This window comes from Mirounga leonina, unplaced genomic scaffold, assembly GCF_011800145.1.
Source record: "Mirounga leonina isolate KUSES-001 unplaced genomic scaffold, KU_Mleo_1.0 Mir_151, whole genome shotgun sequence".
In the NCBI taxonomy this organism is placed as follows: Eukaryota; Metazoa; Chordata; class Mammalia; order Carnivora; family Phocidae; genus Mirounga; species Mirounga leonina.
The window spans coordinates 19,425,153-19,445,382 of record NW_023270377.1 but is presented as its reverse complement, the minus strand read 5'-3'; the positions used below and the strand labels follow the sequence as shown (position 1 = coordinate 19,445,382).

At 41.5% G+C, this 20,230-nt stretch overlaps 1 long non-coding RNA gene across 1 annotated transcript in view; it reads right to left on the bottom strand.

Moving 5' to 3' along the window:
• LOC118012058 overlaps positions 1–20,230 on the bottom strand; it is a 95,158-nt gene that overhangs the window by 54,207 nt on the left and 20,721 nt on the right. The gene's annotated exons all lie outside the window — the stretch shown is intronic.

The window sequence follows — 20,230 nt, the reverse complement described above, 5'->3', positions numbered from 1 at the left end:
ATATCATTGGATACTTCTTTCATCCCAATAACCAGAGTCTCTGCCTTTTAAATGTTGGGTCTAGTCCAGTCAGATTATTGAGATTACTGGAATAATTGCATTTGTTTCTACCATCTCCTTTTTACTACTTTTTCCTCCACTTGTTTTATACTTCTGTTTTTCTCCTCCACTCTCCCACCACATCCTCATTCTGCCTCCTTCTCTCTTCACTGTCCCCTGCTTTCCTTGTCTCCGTGGGTCGCAATCTGGGTACTTTATTCACACATTCTTCCAGTTCAATAATAATCTCTTTGTTTGTACCTAATATGTTATTTTCCCACACACTGAACATTTAATTTCGGCAACATTATTCTTAATTTTCATGTCTTATCTGTATCTTTTTCAAATCTGCCTGGTCATCTTTTTTGTCTCTTTGTTCATTTTGTTTGCAAGGTCCAATAAAGTAAACTGGGCTTTTGCGTGGGATATGGAGGGTGTAATTTGGCTCTGAAATGGGACCTACTTATAATATCTCCTTTTCTTTCTAGTGCCTTAGATGCTTTCTGACTAATTTTCACCACCCCACAGATTTCACATATCCCAAACATAATGTAAGGCATGACTCTCTGTGAATTATTAGCACTAATAATAATCCCTTAATAAAAATAAAATTCTGGAGCTCATACCATCCATCTTCTTCCCTGATACAGAGTAGGTCTTGTTGCCAAAAGTTACCAGGCAAGTAGAATATTCTCCTGATGTCATTTATCTACAGAATTGGTCTCTAATTTGCCCATAATTGCCCTTGGGCAAGCCTAACCCCAAAGACACATTGATGGCCCCCTGCTCTTTCCCCCAACCAATTAGGCACAATCCACATTACTGCCCTATGCTGCAATTCAGATCTCACCCAGAAGTCCAAGGCCAACATCACTTGGCCCCACTCAGTGACAGGATCAGGTTTAGCTTAGAAGTGATTATTGCCAATTGAAAAAGAAAGTTTGCCCCAAATTACCATCATGTTGACTGTATTACTAAACCAGTCTCCCAAGCTGGACTTGCAGAATATCATGGGAATAAGGAAGTGTAGATGTGTTGCTGGTGATGGGAACCCAAGAAGAGATTCTTTTCTCTATAGCCTGTGCTTCTCCTCAGCTTTAAGGAAGTACTTTAAGTACTTCAAGAAAGTCTGGGACTGAAGTTACTCTCACTTGACTACATACCATTTTCTACAGATGCTTCTTCTTCACTGTGTTAGACCCAGATGGAATGAGAGCAAGTCCAGACGGTGACATTCATGGATGATCACTGGGCCCCCTTGATCAATCCATACCTTTCACCCAGTGTGTGATTATCATACTTTATCCAGCTGATTCCATGCACCAGCTGTTCAAGGAAGTGAAACTATTACAGTTTATGGAGGGCTTACTATGTACAAAAGCATTTTCCATATGTTACCCCATTCTGTGCTTACAACATCCTTATGAAATAGGTACTATTAGTATTTGCTTCTTATAGGTGAGGTGCTTCAGGCCTGAAAAGGGTAAATTACTTGTCCAGAATCACATAACCTGAAAGTTGCAGAGCCAAGGTAAGGACAGCTGCTTCCTTGTTTCATATCACTTATCTTTACAACTCTATGAGGCAGGTGGTCTTCCCATTGTGAAGTGAAGAAACCAAAGCACAGAGAGGTTAGGTAACTTGTGCAATATCACACAGTTTGTACGTCGAAGAGCAGGGAAGGACATCAGGGTAGCCTGAGTGGAGAGATTCTATGTTGCTGAATGTCTCCATCCACCAATAAAGCTAGAAGGTGTGGTGAGTGTGCTGATGCATCTCACTTCATTTCCTATCCTATATGACCACCTGATGTTAATAAATTTCTGCTGTGGTCCAGCTTCCACCTGAAACTCATATTTATATTAATATACACTTTAAGAAGATAATGTTAGTGTAGAGTGAGAATAAATAAATAGTAGTCTAGTCTGGAAATGCAGTGGGAAGAATGATGGGGAAATTTATTAGCATTAAAATGCAGGACAACCTTCTGACATATGGTTGTGACTTGTGTCTTCCTTTATGTATTGAACAGGGAAATGTCCATTGGTTTCTCAACTCCAGCACAATTGGCATTTAGGACCAGATAATTCTTTGTTGTCTAGGGATGTCCTTTGCATTGTAGGATGTTGACCAGCATCTCTGGCCTCTACCTACTAGATGCCAATATCATTCCACCCACCCCAGTTGGGGCAATCAAAGTATCTCTAGACATTGCCAATATCCCCTGCTATCCAAAATCACTGCTAGATAGGAATCACTAATTGAGGGGGATTTCAGAGAGCAGATATAAAATAATTCCTCTGCCTCCAAAATTAGACACTGCCTGCCCTGAGTTGGTTAGACTGAGCAAGAGACCCCAGGGAGGTATCTTTAGTTAGAGTGAGAGATTATCCTGAACCAGAGCTGAGTCAGGGCCCAGTGTGCTCATACCCTCTTCTCAGCAAGGGAAAGGGGATAAGGGAACTGAGGGGATAGACAGAGACCACTGTGTATTCTGAAAATACAACTTCAGAGAACTTTGATAAGTGTGTTGGAACAAATGCTTGGTGATATGGGAGAGAAAAGACACCCCTTATCTCATTTAGTCCCCATGATAATACAATAAAGGAGGTATAGTTTTCATTTCTGTTTCACAGATTAGGAAAGATGCCAAAGACACTGAAAGACTTGCCTAAGACTAGAAGGTGAGGGAATTGGAATGGATGACAGAAGTGTCTGAATCAATGTCTGTACTCTTTCTGTGCATCCTAGGGGTATAGAGAGAACCTTCTAGAGATGACAGGGAATAAAACTGTCCTTTTATTCATTTATAGAGCAAAATATATGTACACCTACACTGTGAAGATGCTATGCTATCCACCAGGGATACAAAGATAAATAAACTCTAACCCCAGGTTTACAGAGCTCAGATTAGTGAGAGAAAAAATATATTTAAAAATTCCAGTGCAGCGTGCTAAACATGGTGAAGGAGTATATATGCAGAGGGGGCCATGGGAATATAAAAGAAGGGAACCTAGCACAAGTTGGGAGGGGAACAGTTCCTCAGGGTAGGCTTCATGGAATAGGTGATCTGTGAACTGAGTCCAAGGATGCCAGGAGTTGAGATTGGTCATAGGGAATGACAGAAATCTCACAGTTTACCATTACAGATCAACTGCTACACATTGCAGTTTGGATCTGACCACTAAAAAGTGCACTAAAATTTTTTGTTAAAAGGAATGCAGAGTATGTTGGACTGGGATGTCCCCTCCCTGGGGAGTGAGTAGGAGGACTGATTGCCATTTGTATTGGTCAAGGTCCTCCAAAGAAACAGAACCAATAGAAGATAGAGGAGAGGGAGAGAAAGAGGGAGAGAGAGGAAGTGAGGGAGGGAAGAAGGAAGAAAGAGATTTTAAGGAATTTCTCACATAATCATGGTGGTCGACAAATACAGAATCTGAAGTGGGTGCTGGCAGGCTGGAGGTTCAGGTGAAAGCTGATAATGCCATCTTGAGTCTGAATTCCTCAGGACAGGTCAGCAGGTGGGGAAACTCAGGCAGAGCTTCTACTCTGCAGTCTTGAGGAAGAACTACTTCCTCTTTGGGAAACCTCATCTTTGCTCTTAAGACTTTCAACTGATTGGATGAGGCCCACCCATGTTATGGAGGGTCATCCGCTTTATTCAAAGTCTACTGGTTTAAATGTTAATCACACCCATCCACATCTAAACTGGTGTCTGACCAAACAGCTAGGTACCACAGCTAGCCAAGCTGACATGTGAAATTAACCATTGTACCACTGTTGGTCATTTATTAATCTCCCCCAGAAAGGACTATAATTTCACACCCAGAAACCTGTTAGAGGTGGCAAGTGAGAATCTCTGTTGCCACATGTGCTCCAGGCTTCAGTGCCTCTGGGGAAGCTGTGCTTGGGGGGGGGGGGGGGGGGAAACACCCCAGTTAAATTCAGCTGAATATTTTAGTACACCCTTACAGTCATAAATCCTGATGAGCTCTCACCCTAAAGTAGGTCCCTGAAAGAGATCAAGGAATTCTTAAAGTTTTAGTAATTCAACAGCCATTTTAAGTATATAGAAGAGCTTCCTTTTTAAAATCCTAAGGTGAATTTTTTCAGAAAATAATAAATTAAGTAGTGATTTTTTTTTTTTTTTTTTTTTTTTTTTTTAGTTTGAGGATGCATTCATGCATTTCTAATGTCATACACTAAATGTCTTGGCTTGAGCTGTGTGTGTGTGTTATTCATCCTTGTTTCCTAACTAACAAAAGGATGTGATCATTTCATTCAGGTCTAATATAGCAGTGTGTGCCTGAGCATGTCTGTGTATACATAAGCCATAATGTCTCAGTTATTGGCACAGTGGGGAGCATTTCTTTCCATGAACATAATTTGTTGATTAAATCAGGACTATAATCTCCACTTTTGTACAATGAAATTATCCAAGAAAGAAGCCCCTATGTAGAAATCTATAAGATTATGTCCCTGGAGTTTACTGTCATTTTTTGATCTCTTCATTAAAAAAGAATACATTTATAAGGAACATATCAGATTCCTAGCCAGCAATCTTTCACTTAGTAACCAGTTAATTTGTTGCAGAATTCGCACACTTTGAAAGGGAACCCATACAAAGAAATCTTGACAACTCTAACATGAATCAGTCAGTAGGAAGAAAAAAAAAAGTTTTCTCTCAAACTTTGCCCTACATTTGATCTTCGCCAAAAGGCCTAGAAGTGATTCCCCCAACTTTGCCCTGATGGAAAAGAGAGGGTGTCCGAAGTCAATGAGAAATGGCAGGCATATCCAAAAGAAGTTTTGTGGGGTTTTTTTTAAGATTTTATTTATTCATTTGAGACAGAGAGATACAGAGAGAGAGAGAGAGCATGAGCAGGGGGAGAGGCAGAGGGAGAGGGAGAAGCAGGCTCCCCGCTGAGCAGGGAGCCCAATGTGGGGCTCGATCCCAGGGTCCTGGGATCATGACCTGAGCCGAAGGCAGACACTTCAACATCTGAGCCACCCAGGCGCCCCCTACCCCCAAAAGAAGTTTGATTGCAAAAGCAAGAACTTCACTCTGGTTCTGTAAAATGAGGGGAGAGAAGGGGCTAGGAAGAACCTGGTAAATTATTCAGGCTTGAGAGATAGTGATAAAAATGCAAATGTAAGCCTGCCACTGACTCTTTGCACCAGCTGAATAAATTCAGCCTAGAAGCTGAATCAGCACCTTACCTCTGATTAAAACCAACTGAAAGCACAAAGACAGGAAGAAGAAAGCCTCAGAAGCTCTTTGGAAATGACAGATAAATTGATCAAGCATAACTGCAACCCGAAGATGAAACAGTGTTACGGATTATGTACCACAGGCCAAAGGGTCCTTCCAGCTCTCTTCAAATGGGAACACTTGTAATCAAAGCATCAGGTCTTACTTAAGCCCAAAAGTGATTATTACTTCATTAATTATGGTCATGTCTACTCGTTCATTGTGAGCACATGTAATCTTTTCCCAAGAGTAGTACAATAGCCTCATTTCATCTTTAATCAGTATATCCCTTCCCAGGCTGTTCTCTGCATGCATGGATCCAAACTGCCAATCAATAGCTCTATATGCCAAATTGATGGCCAACAACAGCCCTATGCTTGGCCTAACATTACAGTTGAGAAAGCAAAATATAAGAAAACCACCCCACATTGCAATGAAATAAAAACAATTTTTTCCAGGTCTATTTTAAAACAGATCAAGAGATAGGGTATAAATGTGAGCGAATGTATTTTTCTTGTACAGCTCAGTGATTAAAAGTGTGGTTTTGGAATCCAGGCTCCCTGCATTCAGAGACAGACCTGCCACTCCAAGGAAGCCAGCTGCTTAACTTCCTTCAGACTTTCTATCTCTGACACAGGGATAATTACAGGGTTTGTTGTGAGGATCAAATGCGTGAAAACATGAAAAGAGCTTAGGACACGTCTGGCACATACTAAGCGCCCAATAAGTGTGAGTTCTTATTAATATCGTGCTTCCATTAAGCGTAGGCCACCTACATGGGGGTTGGACAAATGCAGTGCCCTGAGCCACTCACATGCATCCCTTTTAACAGCATGACTTTGTCTGCCCATTTACACATATAGAGAGAGTTAGAGGGATAAGGGCTTGTGTCCATGCTCTTTCTCATTTTGGGCTATCAGCCCTTAGGAGACATTCTCATGTCACGGTGTAATGAAAATTAGACAATTCTATCAACGTCAAATAATAAAGCTGTTTAATGAGCGCATTCCCAAATAGCCACTGGGTAGTGCCCAGAATTATGTCAACCCTGATGGGGCACAAAAGAACCAGGGAACACCAGAAAGCCTTCTAGACACTGACAACAATTCAGGGAGAAAAAGGCTTATCATGAACTACTAAACGATGAAGCTATTATGTGAATTATGTAATTACGGACAGTTCTACAATAAGGTAACATATCATCATGTGCTATTTGTGGGTTTAGAACTTTCTGCAAAGGAGAATGAGGGGTGATGAAGCCAAACCGGGAGCCGTGTGCTGGGAGCGGGGGCCTTGCTCACAAATGGCCCTCCCGCTGCAGGGTCAGGTGAGAGTTCTGAGGCTCCACATCCCTCCTCAGCCTTCTTTTCCCTATTTAACCAGACAGTGTCATTTAAGAACCAAAACAAAACCAAAAGCTCCTTCAGTGGCAAGATGATATTATGCAGGGTTACTGACAGCTTCTGGCCTACTTCACCTTTGCACGTGGCTGTGCAGAATTCTCTCAGAGACTAGCAGGGCAACTGTCCTGACAACTGCACCCACCCCAACCCACCCCCAGAACCTTCTGCACACTAACAACATGCTAACCTTCACTCCTGTCTGTCCTGTCCTGCTTTTCTCCCTGGCTATGGCCAGAGTAGGGAGAAAAAGGTAAACGTCACCCTTAAATTATGTCGGTGTCACTGGCGAATGGAGGGGGACGGTTTACACAGCTCTGTTTCCCCCCTAAACCAGGATTTTGTTCCTGGCCCTGCCCTCCAAGGTTGCACCAGAGGGCTCAGTGTGGGCATGGTTTGCAGCCTGTGTGCCTGTCTGTCCGGGGAGGGTTCAGATTGAGGCCTAGGCATGTTAATTTTTGTTTGTTTGGCTTTTAAGCCAATTTATTGGCAAGTCAGTGACATAAGAGATTCAGGGAAGCTCATGCAATAGCTTCCACACTGCCACTCCTCAGTAGCACCCCTACTTCTTCTCGGTCAGGCAGCTTGTCCTCTGCCTAAACATTTTTGCTTTGGAAGGACAAATGCCTGGGCTGATTCATGAGCTATGGTTTTGTCACGTGAGTGATGGGCTGGACTTAATTTCCTTTGAGTGAAATTCCTATCGGAGTGACCTCACCTTGAAAAAATGAGGCCATACATGGCACAGACTCTCTTTTTGGGTACTGCAGACCCATTCTGAGCCCAAGGCACTGTGCTAGGTGCTGGGTAAGGATTTAAAAACATAAGTCAGGGCGCCTGGGTGGCTCAGTCGGTTAAGCGTCTGCCTTCGGCTCAGGTCATGATCCCAGGGTCCTGGGATCGAGTCCCGCATCGGGCTCCCTGCTCAGCCAGGAGCCTGCTTCTCCCTCTCCCACTCCCCCTGCTTGTGTTCCCTCTCTCGCTGTCTCTCTCTGTCAAATAAATAAATAAAATCTTAAAAAAAAAAAAATCTTTAATAAAAAAATAAATAAATAAAAAATAAATAAAAACATAAGTCATATCTAGTGCTTGCCCTCGTGTTGACAAGAATTTCATATTACTATAAGATTGGTAGGAAGTGGAGGCAAGAATATCAATTATTCAAATATAAGGAGGAAAGCCCAGGTTGGGAATTTGGGAGAAGCTTTGGAAAGTTGTAAGCAAAGGGACCAGCATGAGCAGAAGCACTAATGTGGGAGGAGGCCAGGCGTATTCTCAGGCCAGTAAGCAGAAGTGCGTGGAGGTCAGAGGTCATTGAAAAGCACTCTCTTGGGTGAAGCAGAGAATCTCAGAGAAGAGCTGCCAACTGTCCTTCTCTTAAGGCTTTGAAACTTGCCCTCTCTGCATACTACACTCAATTTGGGGCCCACCTCACTTTAGTTTATTGAAACTCAAAATGCGTACTAAAGCTCTTAAGAGTGGTCTCAAACACTGAGCCTTTGTGGTTTCTAAAAATCAGAGAATCATTGCCTAGGAGGGGGAGATGCATGAGCTATTCACTCTCCCATGGACTCCTGGAAAATAACATAACGAAGTTACCAGGCAGCTGAGAGTCTCACACAAAACAGCCTGTACGCTTTTTCCTATCTCACTAATATTAAAAACTGGAAAACTATGTAATTACGAAAACAATCAATCATTAGAATGAGCTCTTTGGGGAACGAAGGAGCACTGAACACTTTAAACAGAGGCCAAATACTTTTGTCAAGAACTCTGTGAAAGGGACCCTGTTGCTAAGTGAGAGATTGGCTCAGCTCACCTTTCTGAACCCAAATCCTGCTGTGGCCCAGAAGACTATTTATATGCCTTCGTAAGGATGACAGGAATGAAGAGGAGGGGAGAAGCAGGAAAGGAAACAGATGAGCAGGAACAGAAAGACTGAGTAGGGAAGCAAGAAAGATTGCAAGAAGGAAGAAGAAATTGTTTTTGCAACACATGGGCTAGTATTTTAAAATATTGAACCAGAATAAGTCCAAATTCTAGTATTATAAAAATCTTAAGTGAGCTCTTCAGTTTCATGACAAAAGCATGGACATTGGTCATGAATTTTATAAGAGCTCAGATTGGGCTATCAATCTGGTTAGAAGAAGGGGGTTAAAGATCAGCTTCAGGATGAGTGATCTCTAAATACTCAGACACGATGATCCTCACTTTTTTTTTTTTTTTTTTTTTTGCGAGAGAGAGAATGAGAGACAGAGAGCATGAGAGGGAGGAGGGTCAGAGGGAGAAGCAGACTCCCTGCCAAGCAGGGAGCCTGATGCGGGACTCGATCCAGGGACTCCAGGATCATGACCTGAGCCAAAGGCAGTCGCTTAACCAACTGAGCCACCCAGGCACCCCGATGATCCTCACTTTTATTTTTTCCTTTTTTTTTTTTCTCTACTCAAAGACCCTTTATTTTGTTAAAATCAAGCAGGATGATCTGTTGAGAGGTAAGTGGTAAGAGTCAGAGCATGAAAGCTGAACATGTTTTCCACATTTTCCATTTGCCCTGTGTTATGGTAGCTGGCAACTTTGCCCAGCACCCTGCATTATAGCATGGGCTTAGAACCATGTTGAGTGAAAATAAAAAAGATCTGGAAAGATTCTAGCTCTTTACTACCAGCTAGTTGTGTGAACTTTCCCTTTGTAATGAACACTAAGCCAGTCAGATTAAAACTACCAGCCCATTGAGTGAGATAATTTATGTGACAGCACCTTGAAGTAAACAAAAGTCACTGTGTCCTAGTAAGGTATCATTATGCAAACAGAGGTATAATGTGAGGTTCCTGACACCAACGATCTGGATGTACTCCAGGGTCTGTCATCTTTAAACACATGCTCTCTTGCTTGTGGATACATTAGGGTAGATGTACACTGAGAATAGAAGGTCTTATATCTAATATAAGATTAGATATCTTATAATACCTAGGCAACTACAGTGTGGTCAGTGGAAATTAGAAGTAAATGGGAGAGTAAAAATAAAAGATTTTGAATTAAGCTTTACAGAATTTGGAGTTGTTTTGGGGCTTTCATGGGAATGTGAGAGATGGCTAGGTAGTTAGGTTCTGAGTTTGATAACTCCATATCTTTCTCTGACAGTTTAACATAGTACATGGCACATAGAAGGTGCTCAAGCAATATTAGACCTATAGCTACATGGTATGCTTCATTCAATACAGGCCAAGTTGTGCTGTGATACAATCCACCCCCCTCATATCAGTGGCTTAAAAAAAACAAATATCTATTTATCATTCATGCTACACATCCCTTGTGCTTGGCTGTATGTTCTGTCCCATGCCATCCTCACCATAGGATCCAGCCCCATGAAGCAACTGCCATCTGGAGCACTGCTCGTCACTGTGGCAAAGGGAAAGAGAGCTTGAATGGTTTCCTACCAGCAATCAAATGCTTTAGCATAGAAATGACACCCATCACTTATACTCACAACTCATTGGTCTGTACTAGTCACATGGCTCCGCCCCAATCAGCAGAGCACCAGGAAGTGTGATCCTACTATCCACCCAGGAGGCAGAGAGCCTGAAGTGTCTGGTCAATTGTGCTAATGATAATCAAATGACACATGCTTGTATTTGAATAAAATTGAACCAGTCTACTTGAGTAAAAGATTTGGCAATGCCTGTGGCTGAGTCTGCATTAACATTTCCCAAAGACAATCATCCACACGGAAAACCAGAGGTCACAGGGGGTCTTCTTAAGTCCAGGAGTGTACATGAGTTACAGATGTCATTGTTGACATCATCTTGGCATTTTGCACCAAACAAAAGCTCAGCGTGAAATGGCCCTTAATGAAAATTTTGTAAATATGGTTTTTGCTGTCTGCTTGACGGGCAAACTGATTGCTAGAGTTATTTCCACACAGTGGAAACAATGAATAAAACCCTCCCAAGCCAGGCCAGCCGTATGGCAAGCTAAGATGGTAGGTGATTTCAACTGCACCAAGAGAAAACCACCTATCTCAAGGGCAAAGGGTAGAAAACTAACCATATTGGGTGTCAGACAAATTTTCTAGAGTCCAAAAGTGGTAGATAAATGCATAATATCTGTGGCTATAGTAATTGTGGTAACTCCAATCTCCCAGGGTTGTTGCACCCTTCAGCTGATGCAGGACCTCCACGGCTGACCAAGTCCCCTGAAGTATTCTCAGAGTCTCCATGGTACTTCCATGAGGACTTAACCTGCAGTTATACTGTTCCAGTGGGTACAGCACCTTCTCTCAGGAGGCCACAGTGCCAGCCCAGGCAAGGCAGCTCTACACCTGCCATGGTGATACTGCCCTCCACCTGTGCATGTCTTCAGTCTGCCCTGGGGCTCCATGGAGCATGAGAGCTCACCCCAGGAACTCAGCCACAGTCATGGCTCTTCCTGAGTGCTACTGCTCCTCAGCCGCTCCCTTGCTACTGGAGCCCTCCTTGTGCCAACATATACTGAGAGTTTTGGTCAGGTAGAGAATGAACTCCCTTCTCTTCATGCGGGAGGGGGGGGCAGGGAGGAGGAGTAGGAGAAGGATCCCACATGAGTGAATCTTGTGTGACAAATAACATGGTGTTTAGTTAAGCATTCATGTTAGCATTTAGTAACAGTGTCCACGATATCAGCAACTCAGGCATGGATGTCAGAGCCAGTACCCAATGTCAGTTACATGGGAGTCACCAAGGTGTTCTCAGGATCACTCCTCACTCTCCATCCATCTATTAAGTTCTGCTATGGATTACTTTAATTTATATAATGTATACAATGTGTGTAGACCATGGATAGTTGCACAGTGGTCCCTACAGAGGTATTTTCTTGTTGTGGTTACTAAGAGTCCAAGTGCCTCCTTGAGAAGCATTCTTTCTTAGAAGGCTCCTGAGGCCCACTACAAACCAGCTTCTGGTTGGCTGTTCCCAAAGATTGCCAGATAATCCCAAACATGTCTGAATTACTCCTAAAACTCATATAATCCTCCCAATTCTGCCAGCCTGAAACTGTTATACTCACATTGTATAGAAGAAAACTAAAGTCCAGAGAGGTTAAGTAACTTCTCCAAGGTCACAGAGTAAGAAGCGATAGAGCCAGGATTCAAATTCAGGTCTATGTGGTTTTGAACCCATTAATACCATGAGGAGGATGAAGGGTTAAAGTGGTGATTCTCAGCTAAAGGTGATTTTGCACCCCCAGGAGATATTTGGCAATCTCTGGAGACATCTTCACTTATCATAACTTGGGGGTAGGGTGAAAGGGTGCTACTCTAGTGGGTAGAGCCCAGGAATGCTACTGATACCCTACAATGAGCAGGACAGTATCCTACAACAAAATAGTACTGGTCCAAAATATCAATAGTGCTGAGGTTCAGAAACCCTGGATTACAGGAAGATAAGTTGTATCAAATTGCTAGAAAAGGTTAAGCAAGGGGATGTCAAGAAGGACATACTGAAAAAAGTGTTTGTAATTAGGGAATAAAGTGGGATTTGGGTGAGCAAAGGGGAGAGGTAGCATAAACAGCAAGGAAAGGAACATAGTGGTTAATTTGCAGAAAACACCCATGAACAGGAAAGAAGTAGCAACAGATATTGGAAAGGAAAGTTGGAGCCTGGAATGCCAGAATTTAAGTGCAAAGAGCCTGGGACAAAGCAAAATACTAAATGTTCTCAGAGCATTTGTCCTGGGGCTGCCGACCCAGTTTACCAAAAACCATTTGTCTGTACATAAATTCATTCCCTTCAAACTCAAGCATTTTACTTCAGTGTGATCTATAGATTGCCTTAAACCATCTCAGTCCTACCCCAACTTGAAGAAGGGAAACCCAGGGCCCAGGGCAGGAGGTTACCTGTACATGGTCACTGGCAAGTTAGTGACCAGCCTGGAACCAGAATCTAATCTTAGAATGAAATCTGGTCATTATCTCCATTAAATTCATGGTATAACTTTGTGTTTGTAGTTGGGTCCCTGGAATCCCAAGAGCACAGCCAGCCTTTTCTCCCTTTAATTATTCTTTATCATCCTTCTTATACTGGGATGAAATAGATTTTTGGTGAATTTTCTTTATAACTTTCCCCATTACTTGAAGTGCCCAAAATGTGCAAAGCCAAATATTTTTGTACAAACCAAGTAGGATTTCTTCTACTTAAAAAAGAAAAAAAAGTGTTGTTGAGGACAGGGGTAAGGATGAGTGGAAGGCCATTGTTTGTCCTTTGAAAGCACTTTCCAAAGATCATGATTGGACTGGACAGGTATTTCCCGTTTCCTGTGTTGCAAGTGGGCTCTACTTTAGCGAAGAATTGAGATTTGGCTAAAAAGGCAAGGAACATCATCTTAAAAGAAATCCCAGGGACGGATCCAGTGGAGGCAGCTTGTACCCAGAGCCAACCTTTGACCCACAAAACATTTCACAACCTGAGATCTCAGTTTGGTAATTTTTGTATTTCTTCCGCCCAACTGGACAAAGAAACTACGTTTCTAAGACCATGCAACATAAAGGTTATTTATTTCCAAACAAAAGAATTAGGAAATGTGAACTTTAAGGCTTTAAGACTAACATTAACTCATCTGCTGGAGACAGATGGTATTTAGTATTTTCAATGAAGAGACTGTAAAATGTGAAAACTTAATACATCTGGGATGAGTCATCAGGGTGAGTTAATTCGCTAAAATCTTAGCTTTCGCATTTCCTGATTAGATTTGTTTCTCTTTTCCATCCTTCATCCTGGCATCTGTGACCCTAACAATTTTCCATTTAACACAAAGGAAATACTTTGAATGTTCCTTTATTTGCAGTCTCACCTAGGGTCATTCTAGGGTATTGTCCTCAGGCTTAAAGTAACAATAAAACAATTTGCAAGAAAGACTTTAATAGGAAAGTATCATTTAATATAAAGGTGTCAGGTCAGCTTGATAGTGTAATATAGCCACTAAATACCATACATAGATGTATCATTTTTCTTTTCTTTTCTTTTCTTCCCTTCCCTTTCCTTTCCTTTTCTTCCTTTTCCTTTCCTTTTCTTCCTTCCTTCCTTCCCTCCCTCCCTGCTTGCTTTTTTCTTTCTTTCTTTTTTTTATTATTATGTTATGTTAATCACCATACAGTACATCATTTTGATGTAGCTTTCCATGATTCATTGTTTGCATATAACACCCAGTGCTCCATGCAGAACATGCCCTCTTTAATACCCATCACCAGACTAACCTATCCCCCCACCCCGTCCCCTCTAGAACCCTCAATCTGTTTCTCAGAGTCAACAGGAGATCGAAGATCTTTCTTTCTTTCTTTTTCCTTTCATTTCCTTTCTTCTTTCTTTCCTTTCTTTTTCCTTCCTTCCTTCCTTCCTTTCTCTTTCTTTCCAATCATCTTCTATTAGTGGTACCTCCTTCCACCCCTGCTTATTCCTTTTTTTTTAAATTTAAATTCGATTAGCCCACATATAGTACATCATTAATTTTGTAGTGTTCAATGATTCATTAGTTGTGTATAACACCCTGTGCTCATCACATCACGTGTCCTCCTTAATGCCCATCACCCAGTTACCCCATCCCCCCGCACCTCCCTTTCCACAACCCTAAGTTTGTTTCCCAGAGTCAAGAGTCTCTCATGGCTTGGCTCCCTCCCTGATTTATTTCCAATCAGTTTTTCCTCCCTTCCTCTATGATCCTTTATTCTATTTCTTATATTCCACATGTGAGTGAAACCTTATGACCCCTGCTTATTACTTCTAAGTGTTTATGTGAGTCCTATCTATAATCTTTGGAACAGATTTTGTTTCGTCTTCTTTTGCTTTTTTCTTGATGCATCCTTTTTGCGTGCTGGATTTCTTAACTCTATGAAATAGAAATCCTTATCTTCATTTAATGTATTCAATAGATATTTCTTAAATGTCTCAGATGTATACATCCTTTTAGCAATTCCTGTGATATTTAGAAAGCTATGAAGGTCTGATATATTACCAGAAGGAAAGTGTTATTATGAGTCATCCACAAATAGCAGGTAGCTCCAGACCCTGGTACAAAACCTTTCTCTGCTTTTTCACTGAGTTACTTATCAGTCTATACAGAGTCTTCCCCCAGGAGACAACCTGAAACCCCATCTTTCTCGGGCATCCCTCCTTCTTCCTTTCCCTAAGGATCCAGTCAGTCTTTGTGCAACTCTGTCCATCCCCTACAGAATTCACCCAGGCTTCACCCTGAAAGTGTGGCTGGTCAGATCCTTCAGGGAGAACCTTCTACTGAATCAACAAACATTTATCTTGCTAATATTTGTTGGCGATTTAGAGATGATAGTTAATGTCATCTCTTCCACCTCACTTTGGTACCAACTGAAACTTAGACACAAGACTCAGATAATGGGGAGAGAAAAACATCAGCCTGATGGCTAATATAACTACTTTGGAGACTATGGCCTGGATCCATGGCCACAACTGACCTTCTCAATACTTCTTAATTCTCAGACCTAGACTTTAGGACTTATTATCAATGGAGTGTGAGGGTCTGCTGAGAAGAGTCCCTTCCCCCCATTCACTCTCTCACAGTCACTAGGCCCCAACAGTCAAGAGCAAGTCTGTCCTCTGGACAACTTTTAGTAATTAGTCACTCCTGGCCTCTAACCCTCATGAGCTCAGTAGGAAAGAAAGGGCAAAGGCTCATGAAAAAGAAAACTCAGAAGGGACTGAATCACAGGCTTCTAAGTCCTAAAACCGAATCACACATCACTTAAGACAAAGGTGGAGAAGGAGAGGAGAGTTCTTCCTTACTTTTCCTTTCTGAGTAATGAGGTGGAAATGTTCTTTCCTTTTTGAAAACATGAGGAATGGAGCATATTTCCTCCAATACTCTCAAGATTTTGTTCTTGTAAACCATTGGTTCTAATGGAATTTGTGGGTTAGACTATCAGGGTTTAGGCTGTCCCCTTAGGTTCTCTCAGGGCAGTTCTACTCCCTGGTTTCTGAGGTCTCTCCCCATTTTGACTTCCCCTCCATTGTGTAGACTCCCTGGATCATAGAAGACTGTTTCACCTTTGTTCTGGAAGGCTCTCAAATGGGTATGAATGGTACATTAATTAAATACCCCAGGCTTGAAATCCATTTCCCTGTCTATATACCATCTCAAGTTGTAACTGGCCAAAATGCCCAATACAATTCATCAAAAGTTAACAGAAATACAATCTTAAATACAGTGTCAGCTGAATAAGAGTGACTTAACTTGAATTTCAACTGCCTCCCAGTATTGAACTCCCAGGGAGCGATTGAAGTCCAAAATTCAAATCGCCCTTTACATTATAACCCAAAGAAATTGAAGGGCAACATTATTTTTTTAAAGGAAAATACTCTTTGCTGTGCAGAAGCTTTTTATCTTGATGAAGTCCCAAAAGTTCATTTTTGCTTTTGTTTCACTAGCCTTTGGAGATGTATCTTGAAAGAAGTTGCTGTGGCCGATGTCAAAGAGGTTACTGCCTATGTTCTCCTCTAGGATTCTGATGGATTCCTGTCTCACATTGAGGTCTTTCATCCATTTTGAGTTTATCTTTGTGTAGGGTGTTAGAGAATGGTCGAGTTTCATTCTTCTGCATGTGGCTATCCAATTTTCCCCACACGATTTATTGAAGAGACCATCTTTTTTCCTTGCATATTTTTTCCTGCTTTGTTGAAGATTATTTGACCATAGAGTTGAGGGTCCATATCTGGGCTCTCTATTCTGTTCCATTTTCTATATGTCTGTTTTTGTGCCAGTACCATGCTGTCTTGGTGATCACTGCTTTGTAATATAGCTTGAAATTGGGCAACGTGATGCCCTCAGCTTTGTTTTTCTTTTTCAACATTTCCTTGGTGATTCAGGGTCTTTTCTGATTCAGTCAACAAAACAAAGAGGCAACCCACAGAATGGGAGAAGATATTTGCAAATGACACTACAGATAAAGGGCTGGTATCCATGATCTATAAAGAACTTCTCAAACTCAACACCCATAAAACAAATAATCAAGTCAAAAAATGGGCAGAAGACATGAACAGACACTTCTCTGAAGAAGACATACAAATGGCTAACAGACACATGAAAAATGTTCATCATCATTAGCCATCAGGAAAAATCAAATCAAAACTACATTGAGATACCACCTTATACCAGTTAGAATGGCAAAAATTGACAAGGCAAGGAACAACAAATGTTGGAGAGGTTGTGGAGAAAGGGGAACCCTTTTACACTGTTGGTTGGAATGCAAGTTGATACAGCCACTTTGGAAAACAGTGTGGAGGTGCCTCAGAAATTTAAAAATAGATCTACCCTATGACCCAGCAATTGCACTCCTGAGTATTTACACCAAAGACACAGATGTAGTGAAAAGAAGGGCCATATGCACCCCAATGTTCATAGCTGCAATGTCCACAATAGCCAAACTGTGGAAAAAGCTGAGATGCCCTTCAACAGATGAATGGATAAAGAAGATGTTGTCCATATATACAATGGAAGATTACTCAGCCATCAGAAAGGATGAATACCCAACTTTTACAACAACATGGATGGGACTGGTGGAGATTATGCTAAGTGAAATAAGCCAAGCAGAGAAAGTCAATTATCATATGGTTTCACTTATTTGTGGAACATAAGGAATAGCATGGAGGACATTAGGAGAAGGAAGGGAAAAATGAAAGGCGGGGGAGATCAGAGGGAGAAATGAACCATGAGAGACTATGGACTCTGAGAAACAAACTGAGGGTTTTAGTGGGGAAGGGGGTGGGGGATGGGTTAGCCCAGTGATGGGTATTAAGGAGGGCATGTACTGCATGGAGCACTGGGTGTTTTATAAAAACAATGAATCATGGATCACTACATCAAAAACTAATGATGTATTGTATGGTGACTAACATAATATAATAAAATAAAATTTTTTTCAAAGATTTTATTTATTTGACAGAGAGAGACACAACGAGAGAGGGAACACAAGCAGGGGGAGTGGGAGAAGGAGAAGCAGGCTTCCTGCAGAGCAGGGACTCTGATATGGGGCTCGATCCCAGGACCCTGGGATCATGACCCAAGCTGAAGGCAGACGCTTAATGACTGAGCCACACAGGTGCCCCTAAGATCAAATTTTTTTAAAAAGGACAATATTCTTAAATTAAAGACTTTAGAAATTAAAGTTTAATAATCTTCTCCATTTGTTTAAAAAAAAAAAAGTGGTGCTTAGTCTCACATGGCAGTGCCCTCCAATTCTTAACAGTGTTCCTTCAGTGTCTACAGCCTCTCACTAGAATGGGGGTGATTCCTTTAGGGTCTCCAGAGTTGGATTAATTAAAGCCAAGTTCTTATATCCCTATTTTTATGTGTAAGAGAAGTTGATAGAATTATCTTAACATATACCAGTGGATTCATAAGCAAAACTCCTAGCACTAGATCAGGGATGCAAATACATACTGACATACATACATGTCCCAGAATCCTGTTTTTACTACGCAGTTTTAACATGCAATCTAGATACATGTTACTGTTTCCAAACACCATAATAGTGGTAGAGGAGGGTCAAAGGGTATGGTAACCAAAATAGTTTGGCTCACTTAAAAATCATTTCTAACTAACTTCTCTCTTGCTTTCCTCTGTAAAAGAGACTAGATAGCTAACTACTTGATATTCTTAGTCATCGTCCAGCCTGGATTATCCATGTGACACAAATCCAGCCAACATGGTATAAATAATGTCTGAATAAATAGTTAAAGCCTCAAGTAAAACCTTTTGGCACTCAGCCTTCTTCAAGCCTAAAACACAGATGTGGATTTGGGAGATGCAGCAGACACCCTGTGACTAGGAAGGCAAAAGTTATATACTCTGAGACAGAAAGAGGAGAAAGAGCCTGGGTTCCTCATAGATCTCAGATCCATACTATGCCCATTTCTGCATTTCTTGCTACTCCTACTTCTGGTGAGCCTATTTCTGGATTTCTTGCTGTGTGAGAAAAGGAAATCATTACATCTTTATACCTCATAGGATTTCTGTGACTTTTTAGGTAAACACACTTCTAAGTAGTTCAGAGAAAGAAAAAATCCCAGTTCCAGCTTTACCAACACGCAAGTCAGTCTGTGACAGTTGCCCAAGGTACAGCTCATGAGAATTAAGAGAAATACCCCATCAGTAGGTGACTTCTCCCATTCTTGGGGGAAACACCCATCAGTGCATACCATTAAAAATTATATTGACATCGGGCGCCTGGGTGGCTCAGATGATTAAGCGTCTGCCTTCGGCTCAGGTCATGATCCCAGGGTCCTGGGATCGAGTCCCACATCGGGCTCTCTGCTCCTTGGGAGCCTGCTTTTCCCTCTGCCTCTCTCTCTCTGTCTCTCATGAATAAATAAATAAAATCTTAAAAAAAAAAATTATATTGACATCACTGTCAATGAACCTCGCCTGAAGTGTCCTTGTTTCCCTTAGAACCTCTTGATTTCCATTTTCTCTTGAGCTCCATATTCATGCCCCCCTCTGCAGTGCTGCACTATTCAAACTAGTCCTTGTGCTGATAAACTGCCTCTCATAGGATAATTTTGATGAATTACTATGTTGATATCTACTAAATCTTGCCAAAGACCACCTTCAGAAAAGAAGAAAGTGGAGGGAAAAGAGGAGGCAGGGAAAAAACAAAAACAAAAACCAACATTCTGCCACAGGTGTGAGGTATTATGTCTGTCTTTGGTTCCTCCACAACATTTACCAGTGTGGATGTTAAAGGACTAACAGCTAGTAAGCTGGATACGATATTTTCATCTAAAATGGTGATACATCTTTGGATGCAATAAGAAGCAATGAAAATACAGTGTTTTGTAAGGCTCAGAGGATAGAGAGTAATTGCTGTTCTAGGTATTTGGGCAGACATGGAGGCAATATTTGCATATGGTACCCACCTTTTCTATCCCAGCTCAGAAATTGCAGGAGGAAGAAGAGCAAAAAAGTAGCATTTTGGCTGAGGGAACAGCATGAGCAAAACACATAGGCAGAGAAGAGTTAGGCATGTCTTGAAAACTTGGAAATGCTGGTACTATAGTATAAAGGTAAGTTGGAGGAAATTAGTAAAAAATTAGTTCAGGTCAGGTAATGAGAGTTTTGAGGTGCTCCAACTATTTTTCAATGTGTGAAACCATGGACAGTGGAGAGAGGTGAAATGAGCTGAATTTCAAGATGATTAATCAAACAACAGTATATAAGTTTGCACTAGTCTCAGAAAGGGACAGAAAAGGACTGAAATGAGGAGGTATAATTCCCAGGATATGGTGACTAATTGGATGTGCTGAGTCAAGGAGAGAAAAGGTCACTAATGACAGAAGTTTCTGGATGGAGTGCCCGAGAAGATGGTGAGGTCTTTGACTGAAATGAGCATGCCAGGAGAAGAGAAGAGAAAAGAGAAGAGAAGAGAGAGAAGAAGAGAAGAGAAGAGAAAGAAGAGAAAAGAGAAGAGAAGAGAAGAGAAGAGGAGAGGAGAAGAAGAGAAGAGAAGAGAAGAGAAGAGAAGAGAAGAGAAGAGAAGAGAAGAGAA